This window comes from Carya illinoinensis, chromosome 5 (genome assembly GCF_018687715.1).
Source record: "Carya illinoinensis cultivar Pawnee chromosome 5, C.illinoinensisPawnee_v1, whole genome shotgun sequence".
In the NCBI taxonomy this organism is placed as follows: Eukaryota; Viridiplantae; Streptophyta; class Magnoliopsida; order Fagales; family Juglandaceae; genus Carya; species Carya illinoinensis.
In genome coordinates this window covers 25,561,098-25,580,622 of record NC_056756.1, presented here as the reverse complement: position 1 = coordinate 25,580,622, position 19,525 = coordinate 25,561,098, and the positions used below count along the sequence as shown (strand labels likewise).

Sequence of the window (19,525 nt, the reverse complement as noted above, 5' to 3'; positions counted from 1 at the left end):
GCACATTAATGATGGTTCTTAAAACTATGTTTTCCCAACATGTTAAGAGATGCACTGTTTTGGAAGGCATCACTCACTCTAGTCCCACATAGGCCAAAAATGGTGTTTCATGCACTAACCATCTCGCAAGGAAAGAGAAGTGAACGATTAAAATCTTTATGATTGGTCCTCTATTTAAAAACGACACATTTAGACTTAAGTTTTAATATGGATAGATAATCTCAAAATAAATTGTGAAATGGAATTAAGAAGTGAAGATAAGAGTCACGAATGAAGACAAGGTGATGATAAATGTACTTTTACATTGTTATGTATTTATTTGTTTCTTGCTAGGGGACCAAAGAAATTCATGCAAGAGGAGGTGATGATAATGAATTTAGCGTAAAATGCATACAAGTAATTTGAAGTAATTTTGCTTCCAGAAAATATAACTTTGAAAATTTGTCCTTGTTGCTGCTGGAGTTCCAGTACAGTTATTGTGCACTTGTTCTGATCATCTGCCTTGCTTCATTGTTTCCGACTCGAGGATTGTCTTGTTTTCCTTCACCCTTGTGTCAAAAGCTTCCCAACTACTTTAAGAACAATGAAGCTTCCTTGTAATTCAAAATGGGCAACATGGTGTAGTTTCATAGCCATAAAAACTTACAGTTGTTCTTAGTCCGATACTCTCCTGCCCTCAAGTTTGTGAAGTACCATTTGTTAAATCAATACTGGCATATTGGCATTAATATTATTTAAAAATAAAAAATAGAGATTTTAGTATATAGTAACTAAAACAATTTCAATATTATCATAGAAAATATACTTGAAAATGCATAAATATTATGTTTGAAAAGCAAAAGTGTAGAAGTCACACTTGCTTTATGACATCATTATTATGAAATGCATTTTGCAATATTCCAACTGATGCCAGTGATGTTTGAAACGTAAGAATTGAAGGGTAGGCAAAGTTTATTTATAACAACTTAGCATGAGTTGCCTATGTGCTATGAATTAAATATTGAAGAAGTTACTTGCCCTCAAGCTTTCAAAAGCGTCCTTTAAAGTCACCTCCACAGGAGTGAAGTTAATGCCTAAACTTTTTGCTCTCTACCTGGATACCATGTAGGGTGATGCAAAAGGATGGTCATCTCTGCATCTGCAATATAAAAAGTGTAGGTCAATTTGTGTCTGAATTCTATTACAGTGGTAGTAGCTGTTATATGTTACAGAATGCACTATCTAATTAACAGGTTGCATAAACCAACTACAAAAACTTCAAAACCGTCGGTTTGAGGTAAACGGCAGTTCAGAAAAGAGTTATATTTATCTTTTTGTATTGTAAGCATTAGGGGTGTAACCGGTCCGGTTCGGTCCCGTTTTGGATAAAATTTAGGACCGAATCGGTATACACCGGTTTTACATTTTTCAAAATCGATTACATCCCAATTATCCTCCTAAATCGGGATTTCTGTTTTATCGGTTTCTAGTCCGGTTCGGTCCAGTTTTATTGGTTTTAATGTATATTATATATTATAGCATATTATAGTATATTATAATATATAGTGATATAGTATTAGTATAATTATTAATATGCACTATATAATATTAATATAACTATTAATACAATAAACAAAATGATATAAGATTTTTAAATTTAATATTATATTAATTAGTAATTTATTATATAATACAAAAATATTTTATATATAGTTATATATTATATATAAATATTATATAGAATATAAAAAATTAAAATATATATAAACCGGTCCGATTTTAGAAAAAGAAAAATTGAAATTGGACCGATTTTGACCGGTTTTAAGAAAAATAAAACCGGTATTGGACCGGACCTATCTCACCGGTTTGGTCAATCCGGTCCGGTTTAGTAGTTTATCGGTTTTTTTTTACACCCGTAGTAAGCATGTATGAAAGTAAATCTGCAATGTGTAACCAGTGTGAATAAAAAATTGACAAGTTCATGCTAGTATTGGGTATATGGATACATCGCTTACATTTCAGGAAGGTTTATATTAGGGAAGAGTTCACGCATAAGCTTCACAAACTCAGAAAATTGGAGAACCCTTCCAACTAAACAATATCTTCCACTGGCTGATGGATTCTCGAAGGCTAGTATATGTGCATTAGCAACATCTCTAACATCAACCCATATGTAATACATTAATGGAATACTTTCAGCACCTGCATAAGAGAATGTCAACTGCTTGCATCACAATAGATTGTGCCTTTTAGAAGAGGGAATCAAGCAGAAACCACTTTATGGAAGAAACTATGACGTTTTTAAAGATTATGAACTGTATAGTTTCCAAAATTACCTTAAAAGGAAATGCATTTAGATCTTGATAACTTTCAATTTTTTGAAACATCCCTAAAGAATGAAATTACCATTGAACTATGATTCTTTCTTTGTAAAAGAAAAAAAAAAAAAAAATCTTTAAACCAACCCTTTATAACTTTTACAAACAGTCCGAAGCAAAGTTGCATGCCACATAGTCGTTGCAAGAGTTTCATCATAATGAAGAAGACAAGCAATTCCAATAGATGTGTATAAGTACTAAAAATCGTTCAAGATGAAATTTGTAAGATTTATTTAGTATTAACTTGATATAATTGGGATGTTATGCAGTGAGATAAACCATCTGGTGATCGACATTTTTTTTTTTTTGCACGTAATACCTGTAGTAGAAGCTACTCCCATATTTTCTGCCTTTCTGGCAAGGCTGTGGGTGAGCATAAGTTAGGTCTTACCATCTTTGCCTTGACCTTTCATATGAAGCACCATAAGAATGAGCAGTGATCTTATTCTCATGTAATTGTTATAGTTTCAAATAACTCAGGGATTTGTACATAATAAGATTCAATATATTACTTCTAATGACAAATTTAAATCATTTGGGAAAAATAAAGATGGATGAAGGGATGATAGCATGATTGGATGCTACACTGGAGTACTCAGGATTCAGGAAAACAACATGAGTTCACGAAACAAGATTAAGCAACATGGAAGGAAATGGCACGTCACCCCTTTCATTAAAAGTACTGAAATAATAGCTGATTAAAGTTGATTTATTTTGACAGATAGTTAGTTACTAAGAGTTTGAGTAAGAGCTACGATTGGATACAGACAACTACAGTAGGAATAAACGTATCATGATTGCTATTGCTATTAATCCTTCTATTTAACATATTCATTTTATTGCTCCAACTCAACTATATAGGATTTTTCACATGGTACTTTCCAGCAAAAGAAAGTGAGCTAGCACAAAACAAAATGCAAATTTTCTTTTCGAGGTTTCTGCAGCGTGATGTGCTATCCTATGAACTATGAGAAGAAGAATAGAAAGTAAATCAAAAATTAAATAATTATCCACACAATTCCAATTGAGAAATGTTTTAGCCATAAAGAAATTCATAAGATAAATCCACAAACTTACGTGACTTGATGTGATCCGTTAGATTATAAATCTACTTTTGGTTTTAAAGTAGATCTAACGTATCATATGAAACAATTACAAATAATTGCATACACCTCAAAACAGGTTGCCATAGAGTCATACTTTAATAGGTTAAACCCATGGCAAACACTTTCCACCAATTACTCGCATGGGGAGGAGAATAATCTATTATTCTTCAATAGATTATTTTTCAATTAATAAGCACAAGTATTTGGTGATATTCAAATAAAAAGGTAACCGATCAAAAACAATATTCAAATAGAAAGGTAAACAATAATTTCACTGGCCGAAGAATACCTTTCACAATTTTGAGAAATAGCTCCAAACTTGGATTGATAGTTGGCTGTAAGAGGGGACCACTCACCCACCCAGGATGCATTGCTACCATGTCAATTCCATTCTCTTTGGAAAATTCCCAAGCAGCCTTCTCTGCCAAGGTCTTTGAAAGCATATACCAAAGCTGAAGAAAGCATTGCTACTATCTAAGATTGCTACTGATAAATAATATGTTACCCAACTAAACTGAATACAAAACATTTGAACACCATATTTACTAAAGCAAATACGATGCATGCTTCCGATAACATTCTTCCATGCCCCCGGGCCCAAGGGCAGCGTGGGCAGAATATTTACGGCATATACGACTTCTAGAAGCCAAAAGTGAATTGGATGTTCAAATTAAGATTCTGCCATAGCCAACACTTGGCTCCAAGTTCAGGGCAATGGTTCACTTGATCATTCAAATATAGTGACAGAGACAGAAAGCATAAATAAGTTTTAATGGAAAACAATGTGTTCTTCAAAGCTATCAATAACAGTTTGATGCAATATAATTAATACTAAAATTATTAATTATTTTTTTTATTAAGAACTTGATTGTGACATTTTCTAAAAGCGGCATGTAAAAAACTAAATATAAAGGAAAAAAGAAGAAGCGTAGAAAAGAATGCAAAGTGTTTTAGACTCTAAAAATCCCAAATAATCTAATATTTAATGATGTGACCATTCAAATGGTTTTATACTTAAATGATCTAATTCATAGTGAGAAGCAGTCACAAAATCATTTTAAGTCCTCATATGTAGCTTCAGCAAAGAACTTGAGAAAAAGATATATGTAATAAGAAATTAGCATATATATGTGAACCTTCGATTCCTCACAAAAAGCTGGATCTGAAAACCAAGTCTCATAAACTAACACATCAGGAGTAAGGGGTTTTCCACTGTATACAACCGCTCCCATTGAGGATGTTATAACCACCCTTTTAACCGATGAAACTTTAGCACATGATCTAAGAACGTTAAGTGTTCCCTTCACAGCTGGCTCAATTAATTCAGCCTGAAAGGTATTATAAACTGTTAGAATATATTGTCTATAATGTGTTTGTATAAGGGTATATGGGTCTCTTGTATTTAGGGTATATATATACACTTGTGTGCACACTGTGAATAAAATAATAGAGTATTATTTCATCAAATCACGTCTACATGGTATCAGAGCGCGATTCTCATGAATCTGAGTTCTGTATGGTTTGAGAATGTTTTTTAGGTGTAGTTTGTGAGCGCATCATGTTTCCCGGCGTGTTTCTGTGTGGTTTCCGTGTGGTTTGGGTGCTCGTCGGCGGCTTGTGGTGGTTTGAAGTGCTTTCTGGCCACTTTCCGGCATCATCTCCGGTACTAGACACTAGGGGTGAACTCGTTGGCGAATTCTGTGGGTACCAAGCCTGGTTACCATCGTCTTCAGCCGCCGAAAGGAGTCACCGTCGCCAATCCAGTACTGTTTGGTTACAGGTAAGTTCGTATTCCAGTTCTGGAATAGGCATAACCCTGAACTTGTATAAGGTTTTATTCCAGGTTGGAATAAAACCCGTTTGGTAACATGGATAACTTAAACCTATCCTGGGTTAGGATAGGCTTATCTGAGATAGATCCAAACGAGCCAGACCCGGACCCAATCCGAGACCGACCCGGACCCAAGACCGACCCGGACTCGATCCGAGACAGGTCCATATCGGCCATATATCAGTCGAAACAGAGCCGATGCCGGCTGATATAGAGTCGATTTCGGCCAATACAGTTCGGTTCTGGCCACTTTCAGGCCAATACATACCAGTTCCGAACCGGTACAACACTTTTTTGACCGGTTCAGACTTGTTTCACCCGATACAGGCCCGAGATTTGGGTTTTTAATCTAGATTTCTACTTTTCCAGATTGTATTTCCAGTTTTTCGTCCATATTTCATATTTTTTGTGTGAAATCTTTGTTTCTAAGTGGATTGTTGTGATATCTTGGTATCTTTTCCATGGCAACTAAATTTGAGTCAATGTCACTTGTACCAAATATTAGTATGCCTATGACTTCGGTGAAGTTAAATGGAAAGAATTACATGTTGTGGTCAAGATCCGTTGAAATGTTTTTGAAAGGCAAGGGTCTTCATCGTACTCATCTGATTGATCCAATTCCTGCTTCGACTAGTTCTACATTTGCTCAATGGGAGCAGGAAGATGCTCAAATATTATCTCTGATGTTGACTAGTATTGAACCTAGTATTTGCTCAAGTTTAATACATTTTGATACTGCTCAAGAGGTGTGGGGGCATCTCAAACAGATGTATTCAGGTGCTGGAAACATAACTCGTATTTATGAGTTGTGTAAACAATTCTTCGTGTTGGAACAGAATGCTCTGGGCCTGGAAGAATATTATTCTCAAGTAATGGGCATATATGAAGAACTCAAAATGTATCAACCCATCACTTCTGATGTTCCAAGTATGCTAAAACAACGAGAGGATTTTAATATTGTTCGCTTTCTTGTTGGCTTAAAACAGAGTATGAGTCAGTGCCTTTTCAAATTTTGGCAAGTCCACAGCTTCCCTCATTTCTCGATGTATTCTCCCGACTTCAGTGAGCTACATTGTCTTCTAATCAGAGTAATGAGAGATCTGCTTTAACTACTTCCTATGTTGCTCCTGCTGGGCGTGGAGGTCGGAGTGGTAGAGGTGCACGTGGGGGTGCATGTGGGGGAAGAGATAATCGCACTCGAGGTCGTGAATTTCGTAAGTGCACCCATTGTGGTCGCACTAACCACTTAGTAGATTATTGTTGGGATCTACATGGTAGACCATCTGAGTCTGCTAATCAAGCCACTTTCCAAGATGATCCACAGTCAACAAGCTCCAACCGATCTTCAGATATGATTAGTATATCAAAGGATGAGTATAAGCGGTTTTTGGGTCACACAGCTTCATCTTCCACAGCTACTCTTACCCACTCAGGTATAGCATCCGCATGTCTTGTCTCATCCACTCAAGGTCCATGGATCATTGATTCAGGAGCTAATGAACATTTGACCGGTTTGTCTTCTGCCCTGTCTAAGTTAAATATTGTACCATCTGTAAAAAGTGTCACTCTTGCTAATGGCTCTCTTGCTAAAGTTACAGACATTGGATCCACTAAACTCACTGACTTCATATCCTTGTCATCTGTCCTACATGCTCCGAGTTTTCCTTTTAGTTTGTTGTCTATTAGTAAGATTACTCAAAATCTACAATGTTCAGTGACTTTTTATCCATCTTCATGTGTTTTTCAGGATCTCAAGACAGGGAACAAGATTGGTATGGGGCATGAAGTTGGTGGTCTGTATTACCTTGATGTTCAACAGTCACCCACTCGAGCCCTTACAACCCCCTCATCATCTGCTTTTGAATGGCACTGTCGCCTGGGTCATCCCTCACTTTCTCTTTTGAAGTGTCAAATTAGGAACTTGGGAAGTGTGTCTCTCTTTTCTTGTGAAGCGTGTCAACTTAGTAAAAAATGCATTCCTCCATGACGACTTGCATGAGGAAGTTTATATGGAGCAACCACTTGGGTTTGTTGCTCAGGGGGAGTATCGAGGTACTGTATGCAAGTTGAAAAAGGCATTATACGGTTTGAAACAATCTCCTCGAGTATGGTTTGGAAGGTTCTCTGATGCTGTATTAACATTTGGTCTTCATAGATGCCAAACAGATCACTCGGTATTTCACTTGCATAGTGATGCAGGTCACATTTTGTTGGTTGTATACGTGGATGATATTGTAATTACTGGGAGTGACTCTACTGGAATTATTAGACTAGAGTAATTTTTACATGATCAGTTCAGACGAAAGACTTGGGCAAGCTTAGATATTTCCTTGGAATTGAAGTCAGTAGATCTAAAGAGGGCATTAACCTATCTCAGAGGAAATATGTACTTGATCTTTTAGAAAAAACCGGCATGTTGGGTGCATGACCTATTGACACCCCTATGGATCCTAATTGTAAATTCTTGAAAGAAGAATGGGAGTTGTTTAGAGATCCAGGTATGTATCAAAGACTTGTTGGAAAATTGAACTATCTTACCATCATTAGACCAGACATCTCTTATGTAGTGAGTGTACTGAGTCAATTTTTACAAATGCCTAGGATCTCATATTGGAATGCTGTAACTCATATTTTTCGTTATCTCAAGCGAGCACCTGGCCTTGGAATACTATATCGACCAAATGGACATCTTAGAATTGAAGCATTTTCAGATGCTGATTGGGTAGGATCTCCTTCAGATAGAAGATCTACTATGGGATATTATACCTTTGTAGGAGGTAACTTGGTTACATGGAAGAGTAAGAAACAAATAGTAGTAGCTCGTTCTAGTGTGAAAGCTGAATACAGGGCAATGACACATACTACTAGTGAGCTGACATGGTTATAACACTTTTTTCAAGAGATTGGGTTTCCAGCTCCTATCCCTCTCCAGCTATTTTGTGATAATCAAGCTGCGCTGCATATTGCCTCTAACCCTATGTTTTATGAGAGGACTAAAAATATAGAGATTGATTGTCACTTCATTCGAGATAAGATACTAAGTGGTGACATTGCTACACCTTTTGTGAAGTCCGCAGATCAACTCGCAGATGTGTTTACTAAATCATTGTGTTGGAGTCGATTAAAACCTATTTGTTTCAAGCTGGGTTTATATGATGTATATGCCCCAGCTTGAGGGGGAGTGTTAGAATATATTGTCTATAATGTGTTTGTATAAGGGTATATGGGTCTCTTGTATTTAGGGTATATATATACACTTGTGTGTACATTGTGATTAAAATAACATAATATTATTTCATCAAATCACGTCTACATAAACAAAGGCATTGAATTGGGTAAGTTGATAATGCACCAGTGCATTTAAATGTAACTCTTGCAAAGTATCTGGACAGACTATGGCATTTTTCCATCTTAAATTTGAATGAGTTCAAAGAGATGCTAACAAAGACTTGCATGTGAACATTGGAGAAGATCTATTGGTAGTATTAATTGTAGATAAAAGATGTATCCAATGAATATCAACAAGCAAATGTGACAGCCCAAGAGGGTAATTTCATCTGAATAAACCCATGAAAGAATAAAGTCACAACATGGACTACTTCAAATTATAAGGGGACTTGAAATTAATCCACTTTTGGTGAACAGCTAAGCATTATACGCCCCATTGGGATAATACATGACATTTGCATTGGTTCAATTAGCATGAAACAGAACGTACCTGAGGATCTTTGGCACTGAGATAAACAGGACTGGCTGTATGAAAAACGCCCTCACATCCATCAACCAGGGAATCAAACGATCCTTCTTCCAGTAAGTCTGCTTTGAACAAATGAAGTTTTTCCTTAGCTCCATCCAGCATGAGCAAGTGTTCTGTCTTCTTTGGGTCATCTGTGGCACACAATTAAAGTTGAACCCATAAAATGTCTACATATAGTGCATCCTTTCAGGGGGGACAATCATCCATTTAGCATTACCAATATTCATATCTTTCCCTTCTTAAACATCAAGTTTATGAGATCCAAAAGAAGTATTAAAGCATCTAATTTCGAAAGCGAAAAATAATCTTTTCTTAGTGATTATAAGAAAGTTTGGAGCAAAGTGAACCGACATTTGATCGAAGCTGTTCAACTACTTTAATCTATAAGAGTTGGTTCCAAGAAACTCAAGGAGCTTTAAAAAAAAAAAAAAAAACAGAAAATATATGTAGTATTAGCCGTATCCCTCTCATATGGCAAAGGAAAATCCTATACACTCCCAACTCAAGGAGCTCAAAATTAAAGAAAACATCGATTATAGAAGAAACCCTTATGTAATCTGACGAGAGAATCAGATAATATGTGATAATACTTTCGAGTACTTACTTGGGTCACGAACAGAGGCATTAACAGTGTATCCGCGTTGGAGCAAGAGTTTCACCAGCCACGACGCAATGTATCCTGACGGTTACGCACACTACCTTCTCTGCTCCAACACTCATTCTCTCCTTGGTACCTTTTCTGCTTCACCACTCATTCTGTCCCTCTTCACACTGACTTCTTATAAAACACTATTTCTCTTTGTTTGTATCCGGACGCAAGCCATGACGCCATGCAAACCTGCTCCAATTACGGCATGGTTTTACGGCAAACCTTGCCGTAAAACACAAATGTCTTGGACTCTTATCTATAAAAATATAAATATTTCATGTTGCCGTCAATGACGCGGTGTATCCGGACGCAACCCATGATGCAACATTGTAACCAGTTCCACTTACATCGACCACCTTCCATAGATCACAGAATTTTCCCCAAATTATGTTCAATCCAATATCTTCCAACGATTAATATTTCTGCATACGTGATAAACACTTTTTTTTTTTTAATTTAATTTAAAAATCACAATTTGTCCGTTGAACTCATTAAAAAAATACAATTTTAAAAAACATGTGCTGACCTGCTGAGCGGAAGAAACTTGTCCGACCACAGATGGGGAAGAGAATTAGGATTAATCATGTCATCGGCATCACTTGGTTGTACGTGTTTATAAAATAAAATCTGATGACACGATTACAAAATAGGTTGTACGTGTTTATGCTAGATTAAATTTGCCACTTAGTCAAGGAAATCTGATGACACGATTACAAAATGGGGTGTACGTGTTTATAGTAGGTTAAATTCGTCGCTTGGTGTAAAAGTTTTCACTGCTTTTTACAGTTTTGAAGTTTCTCTTCTCTTTTTCTCTCTCTTTATTCCTCACATCTGTTAATAACATTCCAGTAACAGTAGAATAAGTTTCAGACTCTTCTTTTTTAATTCTCGACTGTTGTAATATCTATCACTACAAGAGATATGATTTTTTGAGACAAAAAATTTTGTCTCAAAAAATGGAAATTTCGTCCCTAAAAGTTTTGGGAGACGAAAAAATTTCGTCTCTATTTTGTCTCAAAAAGGCTGTCTCAGAAAGTTTTCGGAGACGAAAATTGATTTTCGTCTCCGAAAAGTATTTTTAGGGACGAAATTGGGCGGAACCGGTCGAAACCGTTCGAACGGGAAATTTTTTCTGAGACAAAAGAATGTCGTCTCAGAATCTAGTTCGAACGGAAATATTTTTGTTCGAACAACATGAAATGTTAATTCGAACCAATAACCATATCTGACCAAGTTTGTTCGAAGAAAAATATTAACTGTTCGAACAAATAATCTATTTACAGAAATCTTCTGTTCGAACGGACTTTTAGAAATGAATTTATTCGAACGAGTATTTAGTTGTTCGAACGAACGCATGGATTGTATTTCCCGGTAAGTTCGAATGGGTATATTTTTGTTCGAATGGGAATTTATTGGTTCGAATGGATATGTTTTTGTTCGAATGTATGCATAAATGGTAATTTACCATTCAAACGGCATTGATCAAACAAAATGAAATTGATACTAATACAAATTGTAATCTATATACATCAATTGTTCAAATGTTTACAAACATCGTAAATATAAAAGGCTATTAAAAAAAAAACAAATGAATTATGATTGTGGTGGTGGTGGTGGTATAGGGTTTTGGGACATCATTAATTGAAATTGTTCAAACATTTTTTGGTTATTTAATTGTAGCCTCTCTTCTAATCTTGCTTCTAAATCTGCTGCTTGATCTAATCGGGTCAACAACTCTTTTTCCTTCGATCTCAATCGTTCTATCTCAAGTGCAGCTTCCTCTAATTTTTTAGTGTTGTCGTCATTCGATCTGGCTTTAGAAGATGATGAAGATGTTGAGGATGGCTTCACGCAACGTCCTAAGCCCCTCAAATATCCAGAACGTGATCCAAGAACTTGAGAAAAGATTTGAGCATCGTTGACAGATGATTCATTAGATGGATCCGCAACAGTGTCTTTAAGAGATATCATCTTGTCCTGGAAAAAGAAAAACATTAAAATTAGTATATGTAACAAAAATATATTTAGACAATGAAATTAAATAAACTTAAACTTACATAATTTGCCTCTGCTTCAGGATTGCTCCAAACACCATCACGATTTTTATGTGCTTTAGCATACAATTGGGTCAGATCATAATCAGTAGGATTTTCTTCTTGCTGCAAAATGAAAATTAATATCATAATTTATACGAAAAAAGTGTATATATTAAGATTTATTGGAGACAATAAGAACTAACCATTTTTTTTGCCAAGCGATGAAAAGATCGAGAACCCGCGTGATGGTGTATCGTTAAATTTGATCTATTTGTTTTGTTCACTGTACTCCGTTTCTAAAAAAAAGAATTATAATTTTTATTTAATACATCTATTATATATTATTAAAAAAAAGATGGTAGCGAAATTACCTGATAAGCAGGATCTTCAAACAGATCACAAACTTTCTCCCATTCGTTTGGTGGCATTGCTTAGAATGGATTTTGACGCGCCTCTATCGTAGTACTGAACTTCTGGTAGTGTGCATGGCATCGACCTTTGTACCTCCGAAATGCATTCGACATGAGTTCTTCAATCGTTAGTCGATCCTCCCGCCGACCAAAATTTAGTTCAAACTCGTCCTTCAAAGAATTATAAACAATTAGTATAATTTCAAACATTCGCATTTAAGTAAAAATGTTATACAAAGTAACTTATTACCAGACAACGATTTTTTATGTGGTCTTTCACATCTTGGGGAACTTTAGCCCAGGATGATGTAGCCATCGGTGCATACGTGCGAGTAAGTGTACCAACATAAGAAGCAAGCCAAGCTGCCGAATCCCCAGAGCCACCGGTGTGATCATCAGATATATCAACTTTAATTTTACCCACTTTCCTTACTTTTTCTATGCAGACACCCCTCGTAATGCCTCTAACTCGGCGCTGGTTTACAACAGCTATATATACAAATGGCTTAGAATATATTTTAATTAAATTAATCTTATTTGAAAGATATACATTGAAAAAATACCTTGTTCTGGTTCTGTTGACGGTGGCCCACCATTGTTGGCAGGTGAAGCACAGGGGGATTCGCTAAGTGGTGGGGATGGCTCACGTGTTCTTTTGCGTTTAGGAGGCATATCTGTTTGAAATTACACAATATATTATTATTCGAACAAAATACATGAAATATTTTTATAAGAATTTTACCTACACAAATATCTGTTTGAAAATCATTCGGTATCAGTATTGCTGGACCAATCGCTCTCATCCTCAGTAGACATTTCAGTTGATTCATGTTCTTCCGACATGTCACCTTCAATTACTTCGGGTTGAACATCTTCTCTGCGCAATGGGACCATGTCATAATGGCTGAGATCAACAAATAGATTGATGCCTGATTCATTTTCTTGATATGCTTCTTCATGGTCTGGACTATCAACTTCTTCATGTGGTTTGTCTACCTCTGGAATATAATCATACACATTTCTCGGCGCAAATTTCTCGACTATTCTCCATGGATTTCCGAACTCCGGATCATCTAAATAAAAAACTTGATTTGCTTGGCATGCGAGAACAAATGGGTCGTCCTCATACCATTTGCGAGATGTATTGACACTTACAAAATATTCATCCTTACGCACTCCCAATCTAGGATTCGAGACATCCCACCAGTTACATTTAAATAACCAAACCATATATCCCCCCACATACTTTAATGCTATGATATTCTCCACAATTCCGTAAAAATCAATATTTTCATCCCCATGGCTTCCTTCGACAACAACCCCACAATTTTGAGTTTTCCTATATCGTTCTCTGTCTGCTGTGTGAAATCTATATCCACGCACCAAACATCCTGAATATTGGATAGCCCGCTTAGACGGACCACATGCCAAAGCATATACTTCTGGTGAGATTTCACCTGAATGTTCATTATATTTCGATGCAACCTACATAAATAAATTTTATTCTACTTATATCAATATCATATATAAATATGATGACACCTACAAATTAAATAAAGTTTAAAATACTTTCAAGCATAATTTTTTATACTATCAATACCGTATGTTCAAACCATGAGGCAAATTCTTCTTCATGCGTCTTTTCTACGTCAGTCACACCATTCGTGCGAAGTAGTTGTATATGTTCGCTGCATATGTTAATGTGAATTATTAATTTGTATCAATATATACTATATTATTAGAAATGCACTTAATACTACTACCAAATTAGATGATCATCACGAACCTCAAATACTGTTCAATCTCTTCACAATTATTTAAGACATACCATCGAGCTCTTTCAAACTCTCGCCCACATAGGTCATAGCCCCCTTGTGCACCTATAGGACGTACTTTCTGGGAAAACACGATAAATGCTGACGAAACTCCCATTTGTCCACCTTCATAATTTCGATCCGGTCTCGTAAATCTAGTATCAACCCCACGAAAATACATTGAACAAAATGTATGCCACTCATTATGAATATATGACTCTGCGATCGATCCTTCCGGACGAGCCTTATTCCCCACAGATCGCTTAAGTTTTCCCAAAAACCGTTCAATAGGATACATCCATCTATACTGAACGGGGCCAGCAACTAAAGCCTCACGAGGGAGATGCACAGCCAAATGAACCATTACATCAAAGAATGAAGGCGGGTACAAACTCTCCAATTTACACAATATCAATGCAATGTCAGCTTCCATTTTTAATAAGGCATCAACTTTCAACGTTCTACTGCAAATATTTCTGAAAAATCGCCCTAATTCTGTGATAGCTGTACGAACATCTGGAGTAAGCTTTCCCCGCACACCAACTGGCAACAATCGCTGTAAAAATATATGGCAGTCGTGACTTTTTAGACCAGTTATCTTCCAATCATAAGGTCGGACACATCTTGACATGTTCGAAGCATAACCATCGGGTAATTTGATTGTCATAAACCAATCACAGAATTTCTTTCTCTCATCACTTGAAAGTGTATACCATCCAATGGGCATATAAGCTGATGACCCAGTATCTTGCAAATGCAACTCTGATCTGATTCCCAACTCTTTCAAATCTTTACGAGAGTTGACTGTATCTTTTGTTTTTCCTTGTATTGACATCAGGGTACCCAAAATATTCTCACATATATTTTTTTCAATGTGCATTACGTCTAGATTGTGACGCAGTGTTAAGGTAGACCAGTATGGCAACTCAAAAAAAATACTTTTTTTGGTCCAATTCAATTCCACTGCTTGTCTTTTCCTCTTTAGGCATCTTGCATTCTTTCCAAATCTGTTGTCTGGGACATCTGCCAATTGAGTGAGAATATCACTGCCAGAATACTCTGGTGGTGATGACCTACGATCAACCGTTCCATCAAACATTACCCTATTGTTTCGCCATCTATGATCATGAGGTAGATATCGACGGTGTCCCATGAAACATAATTTCCGGCCATTCGCTAACCACTGAGACTGTGTATCTTTGTTACAAACAGGACAAGCCATTTTTCCCTTTGTGCTCCACCCAGACAAGTTCCCGTATGCCGGAAAATCATTAATTGTCCAAAGTATTGCAGCATGCATTTTGAATTCACGCGAAGCGGCCACATCATATGTATTGACACCTTGTTCCCACAACTCTTTCAACTCTTCCATCATTGGCTGCAAATATACATCTATTTCATTTCCTGGTGACCTTGGCCCTGGAATCAATAGAGTCATCATAAAATAAGGATCCTTCATACACTTCCATGGTGGCAAATTATAAGGAATTACTATGACAGGCCAAGTGCTATGAGAAGTGCTCATGTTGCCAAATGGATTAAACCCATCAGTTGCTAAACCAAGACGTACATTGCGAGGTTCTTCAGCAAACCATGGATACTCGTCATCAAATTTCTTCCATTGTAAGGAATCTGCAGGATGAGTGAGAAATTGATCATTTTGAACTCTTTCTGTGTGATGCCAAGTCATATCTTTCGCAGTCATCCGGGAAGTAAATAATCTTTGAAGTCGAGGAATAAGCGGAAAATGTCTTAGCACTTTCTGGGGTACATTACGCTTATCTGATGTCCATCTTGACTCAAGACACACCGGACATGATTCACATTCTGCATATTGCTTCCAGAAGAGAACACAATCATTCTTACATGCATGGATGATATTATAATCAAATCCTAACCCTCGCTTCAATTTCTTCGCTTCATAAAAATTCCGAGGTACTACGTTATCCTCTGGCAGAGCCTCTTTAAATAATTCAAGCAGCATATCGATAGCCTTTGCAGAAATACGACAAATAGATTTTATATGGAGCAACCTGACAGTGAATGACAACTTGCTATGACGGGTACACCCTTCGTACAATTCTCGTTGTGCATCCTCCCACAATGATCCAAAGTCTTCATTTCCCCCAAATGACTGGGTAGATGTTCCTTCTCCAACCCTGGCACCAAATATACCAGCGCCAAGATCTCCTAACATTTCAGTCATATCTTCTCCATTATCATAACCATCATCAGAAATATCAACATTTATGTCCTCCGTGTCGATCTCGTTACATTCACCCATCTGGTTGGTGTGACTGCCAAATCTAACTCCTTGGGGAAATGGTTCTCCATGTAAAACCCAATCTGAATATTTACCATCAATTCCATTTACGAATAAATGATCCTCCACAACCGTCATATTATAAGAACTAAGGTTTTTGCACTTCTTGCATGGGCATCTTATAAATCCTCGACTATCAACACTCCCACAAGCAAATTCTAAGAAAGACTTCACCCCTTGTGCATATTGTATATAGTCTCGACCAAGTCTATCTCCCAACAACATCCAACTTTTATCCATCTATAAAGGAAAACCACAATCATGGGATAAACACTATCATTCAACTATTACAATACATGTGTTTAATTACCATGTACTTTTAAGGTAGTTGGTCCTATCCCATTCGAGAGACTATCATCTATATCGCATATATACTCAGTCTAAAACTCGTATGTTAGTTTAAATTTCGGCAGCATTTCCCTACAATTCTCCAAGTATGCTAGTCACGATAAGTCGTCGACCCTATTCATGAGCCGAGAAACTTATGAACTACATACTCGAAGAATGTAGAAAAATGTTAAACCAAAATTTAAATTGACTAACACAGGAATTATAACTAAGTATATATGTCATATAGATGATAGAATCCCAAACTGTCCACTTTGGACAATTCAAGAGTTATACCCAAATATTCTTTAAGAGAATATTTGGCCACAACTCTCGAACGGGTCTAAGGTTTAACTGCATGTAAAATAACTACAAAATCCAAACACTTAGTAATAAACATAACAAGCATATGTCACAAATACATGGGAAGATTACATTACAAGTATACATGATGGGCCTTGAAATATTTAATACTTGAGTACTCAAATATCTTCACATATTTAATTATAATTTTTTAATTAAATATCTTATTATTATATTTGGAGTATTAAGCTATTTAATTAGTGTACTTAGATATAATTAATTATACATTAGGTATTAATCATCTTATTACTTGAGTACTTACTTATGTTCAAATATGTAATTATAATTTTTTAATTAAATATCTTATTATTATATTTGGAGTATTAAGCTATTTAATTAGTGTACTTAGATATAATTAATTATACATTAAGTATTAATCATCTTATTACTTGAGTACTTACTTATGTTCAAATATGTAATTATAATTTTTTAATTAAATATCTTATTATTATATTTGGAGTATTAAGCTATTTAATTAGTGTACTTAGATATAATTAATTATACATTAAGTATTAATCATCTTATTACTTGAGTACTTACTTATGTTCAAATATGTAATTATAATTTTTTAATTAAATATCTTATTATTATATTTGGAGTATTAAGCTATTTAATTAGTGTACTTAGATATAATTAATTATACATTAAGTATTAATCATCTTATTACTTGAGTACTCAAATATCTTCACATATTTAATTATAATTTTTTAATTAAATATCTTATTATTATATTTGGAGTATTAAGCTATTTAATTATCACTGCAAATAATAAGTATTTAATTCTGTGATACTGTTCGAACAAACACTCTATAAGTTCGAATGGAACGCTGGTGAAGTTATATTCTGTTCGAACAAATAAAAATTAATTCGAACGGTATTCAGAGCGTTCGAATTAAACCAACCCAGAAACCAGTCACGAAACAGAGCACAAAACTGATAAACAAAACACAATTTCTGCATTCATGATGCCATATTTCAATACAACAAACTCAAAACATCATGAATATCTCTAAATATGATTATTAAAAAACTTAGAAAACTAATAAAACTTACCTCTTGTACTAGCAATTCAAACTTTAGTCAATCCACAATACCTATATATACATAAAACACATTAAACTGTTGTTCTATCCCAACAAATAAATGCAAAAACTCTATAGATATTTGTAAACGAAAATCGAAATGAAAAATACAAAAAAACACAACTTACCTCTTGTCCTTCTCCTTTCTCTCTCAAGAATCTCTTCTCTCTCAACGCTTTCAAGCTCTCTCTCTCCACAACACTCTCTCACAGCCTCTGCCACGCTCTCTCTCCTTTTCTCAATCTTCAATCCGAGTGAAAAATGAAGTGAAAGGATCGGATTAATAATATGTGCATTTCAGTTCGAACTAAATTTTAATCAGTTCGAACGCGAAAGTCCAAATACCGCTAATTTTTCCCACAATTTTTTCGCGTTCGAATTAATATTTTTCCAGTTCGAACAGAAAAAGGAATATTCTCCAGCATATACTGATAACTTGGCGCGAATTTTCCCTCCAAACAAAAAAAATTCGTTCGAACATGAATTATCTCTATTCGAACTAACATTATATTAGTTCGAACAGATAATTAGATAAATATATAACTATACACATAATACACCCAATATTATTATGTGTATATGTAAAAATTATATAGACTATATAATACTAAGTGTCACTAATATCATAATACTAAGTTTCTTATCAATCTATAATATTAAGTATTTAAAATAGTATAATATTTTATTTACAATCACTAATAGTGTTATACTTATAAGTTAGTATCACTATAAGTATAATACTAAGTATCACTAATAGTATAATACTAAGTGATATTAAAGTATAGATACCATCAAAATATGAAAACTAATAATACTGTAATATTTTATAATATAGTCCAAGTACTTGGTTTATTATTAATATACAAACTAAACATATTAGAAATATGTTTTTTATACTAGTATAATTAATGCAATGTTTTACTATATACTTACTATATTTACTTTATAATGCAATACTTTAGACAATACTATTTTATACTCATCTAATCCATAATATATATACTATTACATATATATATACTAGATACTTACAATATATATAAGTAACTAGTATAAAACTCTATACTATCGATATATAGTTATCTAATATATATTATTATATATACTAGTGAGAAATTTGGCCATTAGTACTAGTATACTCTGTATTATATACTATTATTACTAATACTTCTCAATTGTTTTACCTCTTGTACTTATATATATATTTTTATGAAGTATTATATAATTCATTCGAACTTATACCCTTTTAGTTCGAACTAATTATACTTCCGTTCGAACGAAATCACGTTATTTAAGCCGCGAACCAGTTTCTTCCCCAGGAGATTTCGTGCCTCCTCTCATTCGAACTTTTCGATTTCCTCCGCCGTTAGCAGCCACAACGCCGCCACCAACTCCGACCAACTCCTCAAATCTCCTAGAACAAGAGGTATGGGTTAAATGTTAATTATTTTTATAATTTTTTTAGTTAGT

General features: G+C 35.1%; 1 pseudogene; it reads right to left on the bottom strand.

Moving 5' to 3' along the window:
* Positions 1-282: 282 nt before the first annotated feature.
* LOC122309934 lies at positions 283-9,783 on the bottom strand (annotated as a pseudogene).
* Between the last annotated feature and the right edge of the window lie 9,742 nt (positions 9,784-19,525).